At 30.6% G+C, this 16,425-nt stretch overlaps 1 protein-coding gene across 1 annotated transcript in view; it reads left to right on the plus strand.

Annotated features, from left to right (window-relative positions):
* Positions 1 to 16,425, plus strand: part of LOC114326070 (octopamine receptor beta-2R-like) — a 951,551-nt gene that overhangs the window by 196,100 nt on the left and 739,026 nt on the right. The gene's annotated exons all lie outside the window — the stretch shown is intronic.

The raw sequence follows: 16,425 nt of genomic DNA on the forward strand, positions 1-16,425 counted from the left end.
TTGGTGGTATGTTGTACTTTTTTCGTTGCACTTTATACTTCGGACACTCCAATAAACAATGTTTTACGGTAAGGACACTTCTACACAAATCACACACAGGTTGATCGGCACGTTGGAGTATGTAGTCATGGGTTAATCGAGTATGGCCAATCCGGAGACGAGTGAAGATTACTTGTTCTCTTCTGTTTTTGAATTTTGGAATTTGATTGTGGTTAATGTCAACTTCGTACAGCTTCGTTGGGGACTCCCTCCATGTATCCGGCCATATTTTAAAATTATTTTCTTTGAAATATAGTACTTTCAGGTCAGTGTGTAGGGTTCTCATGTTCTCTTCTGCGTTTGGTTTATTAGGTGCATTCTTTGCCATTTTGTCTACAACCTCGTTACCTTCGATTCTAGTATGAGATGGTACCCAAATAAAATTGACTTTAATATTAATATTTTCTGCATGTTTTAGTTCCTTTTTAATGAAAAGTAGTAGTGGATGATCAGAAAAGACTTGTTTTAATGCCAATATTGAGCTGAGAGGATCTGTAATATTGATGTTTCTCTTTTTATTTTTGTTAATTATCAGAGCTAAAGCTTTTAGAATAACAAATAGATCAGCGGAGAACGTTGTTGTATATGAAGGTAATTTATAAGCTGCTGTGTAATCTGACGAGTAGATTGCTGCGCCAGTTCCGTCTTCGTTTTTGGAGGCATCGGCGTAAACTTTGAAGCAGTTACCATATTTGCTTAATATTTTAAGAAATTCTTGATTGTTTAGACTTGCAGGCGTTTCTGATTTGTTTAGTCGCAATAAGCTGGTATCAATAGAGGGAAGGCGAATTGTCCAAGGAGGAGGGGTTTGGATTGCGGAAATATCGTAGGTGTCTGGAAAATGAATACCTATTTTGAATAAGTAAGTTTGTATGCGATAATAGAAAGGGTGATCAGTTCGATTTGAGTTTTAGAAACAACTTTTAAAGCAGTCAGCAAATACGTTGTGTATAACTGGATTATCTTGATTAGAGGATACTGCAGCGGCATAAGAAAGACTTAGATATTGTCTTCTAAACGTGAGTGAGATCTCTTCAGTCTACCAGTATAGAGTTTGTATTGGACTTGTGTGGTGTGCTCCTAAGGAAATTCGAAGACCTCTATTTTGAATCACATTTATTGTTTTTAAGTACGCCTTTTTTGAGGAGTTGTAAACGATTGAGCTATAGTCAAGTTTGGAACGTACTAGGGCCTTGTAGATATGTAGTAATGTAGAACAGTCGGCGCCTCATTTTTTGTTCGCAAGTGATCGTAACAAATTTATTCCAGGCTGACATGTATGTTTTTTTTTTAAATTCTAAATGGGTCTACATATTTAACCTGTCTTCAATTTAAGTATAAGATCTTCAGTTGTATTTGGTGACTTTTCGTAAAACACATTGCTTTGGTTTTAAGGGTATTAAACTGAAGTCCACTTGTGAATGACCATTCTTCAATATGATTTATGACTTTTTCGACATGGTTATGGATGGTTGTTTGTTTCTTTTCTCTACAAAGTATAACCAAATCATCTGAATATAGCCTAGCTTTTACAGGATGTTTAATTTTTGCAATAATAAAGTTCATAGCTATAAGAAACAGAGTTGTGCTAAGGTTCGAGCCCTGTGGTATACCATTTTTGATTTCTTGTTGAGGAATATACGCCATCTACTCTGACTTGAAACTGTCTATTTTCTAATAAGTTTGATTAATTTTTGAGTATATTACCTCTAATTTTCCATTCGCTAAGTGTTTTTAATATTGAGAATTTCCACACTGTATGGTAGGCTTTACCAATGTCGAAAAATATTCCGATACAATGTTGTTTAATTGCAAAAGCCTCATGTATTTCCGATTCTACGTCAATAAGATTGTCTACAGTAGAACGATGTTTTCTGAAGCCAATCTGTTCTGGTATAATTAATTTTTTTGATTTCAGATACCACATTAGTCTGTTAATTATTATTTCCTCTAGCATTTTGCCCATAATACAAGTAAGAGATATTGGCATATATGTTTCTCAATCTGATTTTGATTTACTTTGCTTAGGAATAGTAATTATTATTGAATTTCTTTACGATTTTGGAAATAAATTTTTCGAGAAGATATGGCTGTCTTTAGGCGACTTGCTTTTGTCGATAATGGTCGATTTCATAATCTCAAGCTGAAACTTATTTTAATCGATATAATATGATGCCAATATGCTATATTTCAAAGTTTATCTGATGCTTTTTTTTATTTAGAGAAGAATAACGCATTAAGCATAGTTTATTAGTGACTACATAGGTTGCAAATATTATGTTTATATGAGATTAGCTACAGTTAAGTTGTGATTACAATTACATATTTTTACCTGAAATATTTAACGTTTCGATTTCCTTTCCGGAAATCCTATCATACTTTCGAGCCATAGTTGGCTGTTTACGAACAACAAAAAAAATTGCAAATTATATAGAAGTACTAAAAAAAATAGTAGAAAATAGATATTTTTTTACAAATACAAATACTGAAGTAAAAATAACATGGTAGCAAGTCTATACGATCGTATTACGAGCAAAGAGAGTGAAAAGAAGAAATTTAAAATGACCAAACATTGTTTCTGGGAAAAATATTATAATACGTAAACTATCAAATACGTGAAAAATCAAAGGAAAAATATTAGTAAAATATATTTAAATATTTGGTGGTTCCAATGAAGAGGTGCTATAGTCCGTCTCACCTTGACTTTACAGTATAAGGAACATATGCAATGCAGTCCTTATGAGAGTTTTTAGCGCTGTAATGCCGATTTTATCAAAAATAATTTGTAATCGAACATTATAGTGATTAAATTAAAACTGTTTTATAAAGACCATATATAATTTTAGGATTCATATGCGTAATAACCATAGTATATCAAATAAATTTAAACGCATATGAAGCCTAAAATTGTAGATTGCCTTTCTAAAACAGTTTTAATTTAATCCCTCTAATGTTCGATTACAAATTCCTTTTGACAAAATCGGCATCACCGCTCTAAAAACTCTCAAGGACTGCATTGCCTATGTTCCTTATACTGTAAAGTCAAGGTGAGACGGAGTATAGAACATAATGAAGGCCAAGATAATTTATTTTTGGAAGGCTACATTTTTGGATTTGTAATCAAGGTATCCAATTAAAAAAAAATTATCACGTCTGTAAATTACTTAATTGTAGTTAAACGATACGACTTTATAATTAAAGTAAAATTTATTTTGGTTTCCACATATTATTCACACGTTTGTTTATTATATTGTTGCAAAACTTTTTACCCCAACTTTTTATTCTTGTTCGTTACGAATTAAAAAAGAATAACTGCAAACAATAGGTACACAATTTTTGTTAACGTGTTGCAAATGCAAATGACTATTAAAAATAAAGCCACCTTTTTTGCACTGTCTAAAAAATCTAATTAATAAAAATGAGCCATTTCTTTGTTCGCGAAATTCTTGCAATATTTATTTGGAGTTTTTGTACTCATAATTGAATTAAAATTGTTTGCATGAACTCAGTTTGCCGTTGTTGTAATTATTATTTGGAGTACTTTATTATTTCCTTTATGTATCTTCACGTTTTGAATTTTAGGCCTAACGAATAGAACCTTCCAATTATACTTAAAGGAAGTAATTTTTAAACGAGAAAACTAGACATTTTTTTAAAGGTACTAGGTATCTATTATAATTTATTGAGTAATAAAAAAAGAATGTGTGTGTACTTTGTACGCACGTAAGAAGTTATACTTCTATTATATAATGTCAACGAAATAAATATACTTAACAACTGTTTCTATTTGCATCTTATTTAAATATTAAACTAAGTTTCTTACCTACTACTTTCAAATTTTTTTTATTAAAACTACCAAAAATTAAAAAAAAAAAACGTGAATCGTCCGGGATTTGAACCCGCGACCTCTCGATCTCTAGTCCAATGCTCTACCTCTTATCTGTTTCCTCTCCAGAGTTCGGAGCCGGTTTTTAATTCTGAACAATTCATTGCAACTAAGTACATACTGTCTGTGTGCGCATGCGCGCAGAATTATGAAATTTTACTCTAAATCACGCCTAAAGAAGTAAAACTTCAAAAATTCATAAAATGACAGTATGAATAAAAGGTCAAAGAACGAAAGCAAAGGAACTAATAGAACCACAACACATAGAAAATATCATAAACTATATTGAAAATATCTACAAAAACAACAACAGGGAAGTCAGAATAAATGGGCAATTTTCAAAACCTATAGACATAGGTAGCGGAATAAGACAAGGAGTCTCGTTGAGCCGTATGCCCTTTACTTTAATTTAATAATGGATAAAATTATCAAAAGTGTCAACAATGGAATGATTACAGGAAATGCGTTGACAGACCGAAATAGGAGTGAAGACATTAGAAAAAAGTGTAACGTACAGTGTATAAAAGAATAGACACTAAATAGAAAAAAAAAGGAATAAAGACACAAGCAAAATTCTTTTTGTTTAATGTTTATTTTGCAATCTGTTACATCATAATATAATAACAATAAGCATACATGTTGTTTGGTACAATGTCGTGAGAGAGAGTTTGTCCAATGATCCACTCTCTGTATGCACTTTTACATTCTTACATTTATGTTAAAAACAAGAAAAATTTGTAACAAGCAAAATGGGGGATCGGCTTGTCAAAATAACAAGATATAAATCACCAATCGGCAGAGAAGAGTGACAACAAAACTATCCATAGAGCTGTCAATCCTCCAATGAACAATCAGAATTACTTATAAAGAAGAAGAAAGAGAATGTCCAGATATAAGCAACCTATTTTTTTTGCTCTCTAATTCCATAATGTAAGGAATGTACTTAATTCTTTATAGTCCAGGAGCCGAAGCTTTTCACCTCGCAATTTTTACAGAATGGATCTGCTTGAAAATGTGAGAGTAAGTAGTGGATAGGCCAAAGTTAATAAAAACGTTCATTCTAAGCAAAAAATGTTCTATACATTTTTTTTAATAAAATTAATATTTTTTTGGGATTTATTCGCTATCGAAAGTGTTAGTTTTGTATCTAAAAATCAATGTTTTTCGATGGTATACTCATTTACAATTCACTCAATTTCCGCCGTAGAACAAATTTTATCAAACCAAGTTCTTGGGAATTAAATTACCTACAATTTCATATTTAAACATTTTTTCGTATCTCTGATGCTAATCTTTCTATTCTGAAGAAAATGGCATTTTTTACCAAATTGCAAACATTCGTTATTCGCTTTAAACTTCAGTTTTTTTAAAAACTATTCATTCTAAGCCAGTCATACTTCTAGAATCTATTAATCATATATAAATAAAGAAAAATTAATAAGACCAATTACTAAAGACACCGTTAACTTACATAATTATGCTTCTTTTTGGATAATTGGATTTCTTCTTTTTTTCAAAAAAATTTATTGATTTTTTAACCGCAACTTTTTAATTTTTTATCTTAGAAAGTTCGTTAAAAAAGAATTTTGTAGTTTTTACAAGATCTATAAGGACTATTAGGCTATTAGTATTAAATCCTTTTAAAATTCTCGTTAACAAAGAGGGGTGGCATTGAAAGGGTTGGTAAAGGTGGTTTTTGCATGATACAGTCGAACCCGCTCATTAGAATACCTCTAAAAGGAATATCCCGGTTTAAGGAATAGAAATTTGAGGTTCCGAAACTATTTTACTAGCCACCAATGATCGGTTATTAGAATATCCCGGTAATAGGAATACTTTTGCTTGGCACGAAGGCTATTCCAATAAGCGGGTTCGACTGTATTACAAGTTTTAATTGTCAATAGCTCACTCAATTTTTGCCTTAAAAAAATTTTTGCCAACCAAGTTCTTGGAAATTAAAAAAGCTACAATTTCATGTTTAAATATGTTTTCGTATCTATGATTCTAATCTTTCTATTCTGAAGAAAAAGGCATTTTTTACCAAACTACAAAGACTCTTTATTCGCTTTTAACTCCATTTTGTTTAAACTAATCATTCTAAGCCGATCAAACTTCTAGAACCTATTTACACTACATAAATCAAGAAAACCAAATCAGGTCAATCACAAATTTTAATTACGGTGGTGATTAAGGGGTTGTTTACGATTACTATTTTGCTGAAAAAAAAAATGGGGATTGACACTCTTTTCATTATAAGTCACTTAATTTTTTTAGCTAGAGATTTTTTTTATTTCTGAAGATGCATATTTTTAAATAGTTTAAATTAGTTTCAACACGTTATCCTCGAAAAATTCATAGTTTTCCCGTCCTTTGACTTTGAAACTACAATATTTAGCATTTGACGAAGAAGAGCCAACATATAATAAAGTATAGCTCGATTACTATTGGTCTTAAAGAAAATAATAAAAAGGGTTTTGTTTATTTTTTCAAAAGGTATATTTTTGTTAGGTAAAGTTGTTTTGATAAAACGAAAACTTTTTGAGTTATTAGCAGAAATCTGATTAAAAACATTGATTTTTTCGATATAAAAGTAATACTCTAGATAACGAATAAATCGAAAACTATTAATTTTATCAAAAAAATGTATATTAAAATACATTAAAATAAATGTAAAAAATATAATAAAAATTTCCACTCTCGAGATGGGGTGGCAACCACCCCCATGGTAAAAGCGCCTTTTGGCATGATATAGATTTTGATCCTTGGACTATCCACTACTTATTTTCAAATTTTCAAGCAAATCTATCCATTCTGTAAAAATTGCGAGGTTTTGCCCTATTTTAAGCTTCATTACTTAGACTATTACATTCACTTAGATTATCCTTATTTTCTTGAATAATACTATGTAGCTATATTTTGCTTAATGTAACTAACTGTCTGTGATGTTTTCAATGTCTTTCAATTATATTCAATTCTGCTACTCATCTCTATTTAAAATTTCTATCTCGAATTCATTTCGAAGCTGATGACTCGTGGAACTTTGTTCTTAAAAGTAAAGTGAATTTTGAGAGCAGATTGCAAACAACGCCGTTATATAAAATACGACGACAAAGTAAATCAAAAGGTAAATAAATCTTTAAACAAGTGTTGATTTAAACGAAACAATTGCAAGAGCAAACAACAAACCGTCTTCGAATCAACTCTAATAGGAACATAACTAAATTTCTTTGTTACAAGTCAACTTTGTTTACAGAGTATTCTACTTGAATTACTCTTCAAAGAATACTACTTCCAGGACCGTATCGATGTAATAAAGTGGATTATTGGATTTTTGAACAACAGCGAGACGTAAATATGGTTGTTCTGAAGCTATTTTCTTGTGGCATTTTTGCAATTAACTAGTTTGATGGGAAATAAGCCACAATTTTACTAAAAAAATGATTTTGTTAACGTTCCGACGCCCAACTCGGGTGTCGTTGTCAAAATACAAAAAAATATTAGTGAATTAAGGGGTTACATAGGTCTTGCGGGTAAAAATAGTGACTTTTTAAAAAAATTATATCTCAAAAACTAAAAATTATTTTTATTTATAATTGGAACATGTACATAATGTACAAGTATAGTACTTAAGGTACTCTCAAAAAAATTTTTAGCTAAAAATATTCATTTTTGTAGAGTTGACTGCAATTTTTCGACAACAGTCCTTTTTTTTCGGTGGGCAGCATAACTAAGTCCAGTCTCAACTGAAATCAAAAAATCAAAAATTTCTTGTAGTTAATACCTCTGGCTAGTGAATGAACGAAAGAATTTTTATTAGGTGAAGCTGTTCTTGTTTTATGAAAAAAAAAACTACTTTAAAAATGATCATTTTTGAAAAAATGAGAAAAATTGGGGTCGAGAATGTGTTTAAACTTATGTAAAATCTTCAAATTTCATTTTTTGTTTAATTCCTTAGTTCATTCACTAGCTAGAGGCATAAACTATAAGAAACTTTTTGATTTTTGGACTTAAGATGAGACTGGACTTAGTTATGCTGCCCACCGCAAAAAAAGGGCTGTTGTCGAAAAATTGCAGTCAACTCTACAAAAATAAATATTTTTGGCTGAAAATTTTTTTAAGAGTACCTTAAGTATCATACTTTTACATGTTTCAATTATAAATACAAATAATTTTTAGTTTTTGAGATATAATTTTTTTAAAAAATCACTTTTTTTATCCGCAAGACCTATGTAACCCCTTAACAAAAATGTTGTTGCTTAGTAAAAAAATTCTTCTAATAATTTATTTAATCTGACTCATATGTATCGGCAATTCAGACATATATTATACATTTTAAAGTAGAAGACTGATGAAGAATGATATTGCTAATGATACTGAATGATATTGCCAATGATACTGAAGAAGAATGATATTGCCAATATTTATGAGTTGCTTTCCTGGGACGACTTTATTGAAAGATACTTCATTCGATTACTAGTCTGGGCTGATTATCGGAGAATAGACCATTTTTGGGAAAAGTTATTTACCAGCAATTTTATTGCTGGAATCGAAGCTTATGATTATATATATTAATAATATAGGTATGCAAAATCCGCAGATAGTGTGCTACTTTTTTTAAAAACAAAATGGCGCCCGAACGTGTTTTTTAAATATTTGCTCTATAACTTCAAAGATTTTAAATTTACACCAAAAACACCCAAATAAAAGTTCATCGAAATTAAATTCTGCATAAATACATGTTTTTCCCGATCTGCTACGACGAAAATTTTCCTCGGAAAATGCGGGTTTTCCCAACAAAATCATTAAATTTCAAATAAAGTTTTAGGTAAGTAATTATCTACCAATAATTAAATAACTCGGTGACATAAAAGCTTTCTTGGTTTAGATTATAATTTCAGAAGCCGGTGAAAATTAAACGAATATTTTAGCAACAATTCAATTGTTAATTAATAATTTACGGTCGCAATAATAACCAAAATAATTCTAATACACTGATCAAACTTTGAAATCTTATAAAGATGAGATGCCTATTTAGTATTTTGTCGACAAAATATAAATTTTTAATTTTTTTGATTAATCTTTAAATGTTAAAAAAAATTGTTATAAACAAATTAACGTTTCTCAGAAAGTTTTTATTATATTCTAATTTTAAAAAATAGGTAAAATGCGTATTTCAAAGATCTTTAAAATGAATGCTTTAGAATTTTTTGCAGCCATTTGCAAAAAAGTTATGAAACAACAAAATAAACATACGATTATTACGTTGTTTATAATTTTTTTTAATTCTTTCAAAGCGTAAAAGTGAGTTTAAAGTACAAGCTAATTACTTACAAAAAATATTGATTATTAGTTTAATGGTTATATTTTAATTAAAGATTATAAATATATTTTTTTGTAATTTATACGCGCCAAAGTAGAATAATACAGTACCGTAGCTATAGTATTTTTACTACAAAAACGTTATTACGTAGGTCAAAATTTTTGACGTAAGAGAACTGTCAAGACATTAGAATGTGACTTTTCATATTGCCGTGTTTATAATAAACATAGCAATAATGAAAAGTCACATTCTAATGTTTTGACAGTTCTCTTACGTCAAAAATTTTGACCTACGTAATAACGTTTTTGTAGTAAAAATACTATACCCGTCCACATACACAACTCGCGCGAGTTTAAATCGTGTCAGTCGCTTCGAGTGAACCTTTTATCTCCGGCTCTGTATCAAGCCTACTTTCGCGCTAAAAATTACAAAAAAAAAAAACAATTTTAATCTTTGATTATATTATAACCATTGAACTAATGTTTGATATTTTTTGAGAGTAATTAGTTTGTACCATAAACTCACTTTTAAGCTTTGAAACAATTAAAACAAATTATAAACAACGGAATAATCGTATGTTTACTTTGCTGTTTCATAAGTTTTTTGCAAATGGTTGGAAAAAAATTTTAAAGCGTTCATTTTCAAGACCTTTGAAATACGCATTTTAAGTATTTTTTTAAATTATAATATAATAAACAATTTCTGAGAAATGTTAATTTGTTTATAACTATTTTTTTAAAACATTTAAAGATTATGCAAAAAAATGAAAAATTTATATTTTTTCAACAAAATATTAAATAGGCGTCACATCTTTATAATCTTTCTAAGTTTGATAAATGTCTCATGATTATTTTGGTTGTTATTGCGACTGTAAATTGTTAATTAACAATTGAATTGTTGCTAAAATATTCGTTTAATTTTCACCGACTTCTGCAGTTAAAATATATACCAAGAAAGCTTTTATTTCACCAAGTTATTTAATTATTGATAAATAATTACTTGTCTAACAATAAAACACTGAAAACGTTTGTTTTCTATACTTCCACAAAATTTATTATATCTAAGTGACTACAGCTGTTTCGGCGGAGTGCCTTTCTCAAGTAATATAGTTTACAATGTGTTTGCCTTTTTAATCTTCAACTGAAGAGGTTGAGGAGTGGGGAGCTGTTTGTCTCGAGTTGGTCATTCAGAATTATATCTGTATTTTTCAGTTTATTAATTTCCATAGATTCTAAAAAAGATAGCTTAAGGCCTTTATTTTGAATATGTAGAATTTGAAACTCTTCATTGAAAGAATGATTATGATCTAGAAGGTGAAGTGCGTATGTAGAAGTGTCTGTGTACATATTCAAAATAAAGGCCTTAAGCTATCTTTTTTAGAATCTATGGAAATTAATAAACTGAAAAATACAGATATAATTCTGAATGACCAACTCGAGACAAACAGCTCCCCACTCCTCAACCTCTTCAGTTGAAGATTAAAAAGGCAAACACATTGTAAACTATATTACTTGAGAAAGGCACTCCGCCGAAACAGCTGTAGTCACTTAGATATAATAAATTTTGTGGAAGTATAGAAAACAAACGTTTTCAGTGTTTTATTGTTAGATAAAATGAACTTCCATCAAGTAACGGTCGAATCCATCAATAATTACTTGCCCAAAAAATTTATTTGAAAATTAGAGATTTTGTTGGGAAAACCCGCATTTTCCGAGGAAAATTTTCGTCTGAGCAAATCAGGAAAGACATGCCTCTATGTAGAATTAAATTGGGGCGAATTTCTATTTGAGTATTTTTGGTGTAAAATTAAAATCTTCGGAGTTATAGAACAATAATTGAAAAAAACACGATTTGGGGGCGCCATTTTGTTAATAAAAAAAGTAGCACACTATCTGCGGACTTTGCATACCTATGTTATTAATATATAGGATCATAATATTCGATTCCAGCAAAAAAATTGCTGGTAAATAATCTTTCTTTGTACTTTACTAATTAGACCAACGTATTATAACTATTTTTTTTTTCAAAATTTAAAGATTGTGCAAAAAACAAAATATTTATATTTTGTCGATAAAATATTAAATAAGCATCTCATCTTTATAATATTTATAAGTTTGATCAATGTATCATGATTATTTTGGTTATTATTGCGATCGTAAATTGTTAATTAACAATTGAATTGTTGCTAAAATATTCGTTTAATTTTCACCGGCTTCTGGAATTACAATCTATACTAAGAAAGCTTTGATGTCACTAAGTTATTTAATTATTGATTAATAATTACTTACCTAAAACTTTATTTGAAAATTAAAGATTTTGTTGGGAAAACCCGCATTTTCCGAGGAAAATTTTCGTCGGAGCAAACCGGGAAAAACATATCTCTATACAGAATTTAATTGCGGTGAATTTTTATTTGGGTATTTTTGTTGTAAAGTTAAAATCTTCGTCTTTAAAAATATTGAAAATTTGTCGGCGCCATTTTGTTTATAAAAAAGTAGCACACTATCTGCGGACTTTGCATACCTATATTATTAATATATAGGACCTTATAATTAGATTCCAGCAATAAAATTGCTGGTAAATAACTTTTCCATGAATTTTGCTAATTAGCCCAGAGTATACGTGAAATCAACCCCAACTCAAGAATATCCGTCACAAATAAATCATAACATGTGATCTGTCTTTAAAAAGACAACCACATGCAATGGTGACAGTAAAGTTCTCACGCTAGAGATTCCATAGTAAATCACAAGGGAAAACTAGACTTCGTGATACTATCCCGATATCGTAAGTATTAGGTCTTACATTAGTTTACTCTCAAAACTAATACCAAATTCTGACCTTAATATGTACATATGTTATTTTAAATTATAAATAATATTAACAATACACAGATATATAAACAATAATAAAATATGGAATATCTACTAACTCGATATGTTATTGACTTACTAATCCTGGTATTTTCTTTCTATTAACTTCCTCTTTTAGTATGGGTAAAAACATCCTACTGCATTCTACCGAGGAATTTGCGACACAATTGGTTTCATTTAGCATAATTAAAGCTGTTTCTTTGATTTTTCTCTTTTTACTATCTGTTTCTTTCAGTACTATACTTGAATCTCTCCACTGAACTCTATTCATTATCCCATGCATGTTGACATATTTGAGATCTATCAAATTCTATAACAAATATGGATTTCTAATATTTAGGTAATGAACGTAGAATGTTGAACAAAATACTAGATTAAAAGGCAAAATAAAAACAAAAAAAAATTTATTGCATACGAAGTTTTTTTGATACTGTTTTTAAGTATTATTTTACTAAATGAAAATGAAAGACAGTTATATTTCATTTTCAATATTTCATTTTGTTTCAGAGATAGACCATCATCCTCTTACGTACTTTTCACTTTTTTGAACTCTGCAGAGAGGCCTCTGGTCTGCTCAGAACCAAAAATAAAACGACCTGTCTCTCTAAGCGAAATTATAAACAATAATTTACTTTTAGGTACAGATATCAGATTTCAAGTTCTGAATGGAATTCCAAGGCTCTTTTTTATTCTAAATGTTGATTAAGACAATGAGAGGATTTTCCTTGAAAAACTAGTCTTCTGAACTCACAACTCTCAAGAAGGTAATGGTAAAAAGAAAAATAATTTTGAAAGACGAAGCAAGTTTTCAATCCTAATAGTAAATTAATAATATTGAAAAATATTAAAAATCACTAAAAGATTTTTAAATTGAAAACTTATTGGTACATTTTCATGCTTCGTCTTTCAAAACTTGCTTCGTCTTTCAATTGCCAGATGGCGCTTGCCACCTATTATCATCACTTTGGTTGCGATGTGTGGGAAAACCTCTCGATGCAATTTAGTTGGAGTATGGAGAACAGTGCCTACGTTCCTTCTGATGAAGCTCCAATAAGAGCAGAAAATCGCGGTTAAAGGAACTGGACTGCACTCCGTATTCTAATTAAAGAGTAAGATTGGTTTGCCTTCGCATTGCAACCGAATAAAAATGGTACACATTTTTATTTTATTTTTCGTATTACTCCGTAGAGTAACCAGGTGCATTTTTCAGTTGGAACTTTGCCGGCTGCAGACGGGGGATTTGAATTGCAAGGTGTAGAATTCCTTCCCTTTCGTCTTCACTGCAGCGTCCATATGACTTGCAAATTATAGAAGTCTTGGAGGTGTTACCATGAAAATGTACCAATAAGTTTTCAATTTAAAAATCTTTTAGTGATTTTTAATATTTTTCAATATTATTAATTTACTATTAGGATTGAAAACTTGCTTCATCTTTCAATTGCCAGATGGCGCTTGCCACCTATTATCATCACTTTGGTTGCGATGTGTGGGAAAACCTCTCGATGCAATTTAGTTGGAGTATGGAGAACAGTGCCTACGTTCCTTCTGATGAAGCTCCAATAAGAGCAGAAAATCGCGGTTAAAGGAACTGGACTGCACTCCGTATTCTAATTAAAGAGTAAGATTGGTTTGCCTTCGCATTGCAACCGAATAAAAATGGTACACATTTTTATTTTAAAAATAATTTTGTGTGAAAAATCCATATTTTTAACGTATAAAAATATTGAACAGTTCTCTATCGATTTCATAAAAATTCATAAATAGATATGGTCCGATCCTGGCTAGCAAGGGATGTAAATTCATTCCCCTTTTACCTCATACACCAGTACATAATCAGACCTCATACAATTCTGCAAAGTGTGGAATTACCTTCGCATGGATTGGTTCACATCCTTCTTGAAAATTAGAAAATTCCATATATTCCTCGAGCACAGCTTTTATGTTATAATTTTAAAAGATTACTCCAACAATACGTTTATAGCGGGTATTTTGGCTTCTCTCGACAAAAATTTGCGATGAGCTAAATTATATTTTGAATAGCTTACTGTAAAAATTTTGTTCAGGTTTATTGGATTGTAGCAAGAAAGTGTTTAATTAAAAATATAGCACGTGGCACTGGGTGAATGCCGACAGGAGTAAATACTTCTGATAACGATAAGAAGTATTCACTCCTTATAATTATTATCCTTACGTAGAACAACGGTGATTTAATATGGTAATAATTCGATCGTATATAAAAAAAGAAAAAAGATACTAAGGCCTCACTGCTCAGAGTTGAAAGCTTTAGGAGGAGGTTTGATTATAGTACGTTCTTTAAAGGTAAAATATTGCAAAATCTTTAAATTTTAAAGAACCACTTGGATTGACATGAAATTTGGCATACACATAGATAACAAGTCAAAGAAAAAAAATGATATTGTGCCGATGTGTGCCTTTGTTCTAGTGGTGAGTTTCATCCCCTTTTGTGGGTTCGGAAAATGTCCGGAAATGGATAAAATGACTAATTCTAAGCAACTTTTGTTCTATAAAGTTTTTTACCGAAATAATACTTTTAGAGTTATTTGCGAGTGAATATGTTAATTTTTCTACAAAATAACCACGTTTTCAGACGGTTTTTCGCGAATAACTAAAAAAGTATTTGGTCAAAAAAAAATTCTTATCAAAAATATAGCACGTAAAAAAGTGAAAAACATGGTGTATATATTGGGTCACCATACCTAGTAGAATCAGAATATTATAGCTAATGAAAAATAGGTTCATATTCGTCAAATTCCAAATCGAATATTTTAACGTGCCATAACCAAAAAAAGAAGCACTTTTTGAAGTTATACTTCTTTACGGGCGTAATGACGGTGAAATTTTATATGGGAAAACCTAGCGACCGGGCGCATGTGCATTATAACTTTGTTCTGATTGGATGTTCAAATGACATGACAAAAATTATCCAATATGGCAGCTGTGGCACAGCTGTGGAACTGTGGTTTGGTTATAATGTATGCTTGTTGCGTTTTAAAATTTGTAGGAAGAGAAACAACAAACAAAAAGTTAGTTAATGGTTATACTGCCTTTTTAAATAGTTTTCATATTATATTTTTGGACTTATTTACATAGAAGAGATGATTGTTGCATGCCAATGTGAAAGCTCATCAAACTGTAACTAGTATGAGTGCCGCAGATCTCGCTTATTCAAAGCTAAAGAATCTTTCACTGGTAAGTGTTTTATAAATAGTTGATCAAATTTTGTTATGATATTTGAACATAGCCACCCAGATAGCACAAGTACGTTTTATGGACATCCAATGGACGTACATCTGTGTACATTGGAGCGTCCAATGGACGTCCCGCTAAGGTACAATGGACATCCGATGGACGTCCAACGAATGTCCAGAGTTCACAAAATTGGACGTCCATAGAACGTCCGCTACAAACGTACATTGTACGTTGTATTGAAGCTTTCAGTGTACACCTTATGTACATTCAATGTAAGTCTTATGGACATTTGTAGGGCACTTTTCAGAAAGAAATCTAGTATCCATAATTTTGTGAATACATAGCAAAAAGCCTTTATAGGAAATAGTTCCTTATAATACTAAATTTATACTTAAAAATATTACACAAAAGACCTTTTTATTTCTCTTTACTATAACTTCATTATAATATATACTTTATTATAGGAACTAGGAACTTCATTAATGCACGACTGCACTTGCACGATAAACAGAAAACACAAATATATCACAGGATGTATTTTCATAAAGACGAGATTCACATAATGACGCCCTAGGAAGCATGCACATTAAAAGAGGTTTAATATCTGTTCTGTTTCTGTTCCAAACTATTTTTAGAGTCAGTACCGTTGTTGTATATTACAAGCGCGTTTGCCGTTCTGTGAATTATCATAAATAAACCATCCTTCAGTATTCCACAACAATTAACAGCGATAATCCCCTAAAAGTACCTGCCTAATACTATCTTTCACGACCGATAGCGCGAAGAGCGACAACGTTGTCAAGAAGATTCTCATTTAGTTTGTATTGGGACTTAATATAATAGTCGCGTTTTGTGTAAAATATCCATGGACCACAAATGGATGTCCAATGTACGGTGAAATCAAACGTCCAATGGACGTCCCGTAATGTACGTACATAGTACGTCCAGTTTTGGTCCATGGACGTTTGGACTTTAAATGTACGTTATATGGACGTACATCGGACGTTGTGTGCTATATGGGCACTTTGCACGACGCAAGTGATTGCGAAATTTATTAGTCGTTATACGGGCTCCGATACCTAACTTGAACCTATCAA

This window comes from Diabrotica virgifera, chromosome 7 (assembly GCF_917563875.1).
Source record: "Diabrotica virgifera virgifera chromosome 7, PGI_DIABVI_V3a".
Classification (NCBI taxonomy): domain Eukaryota; kingdom Metazoa; phylum Arthropoda; class Insecta; order Coleoptera; family Chrysomelidae; genus Diabrotica; species Diabrotica virgifera.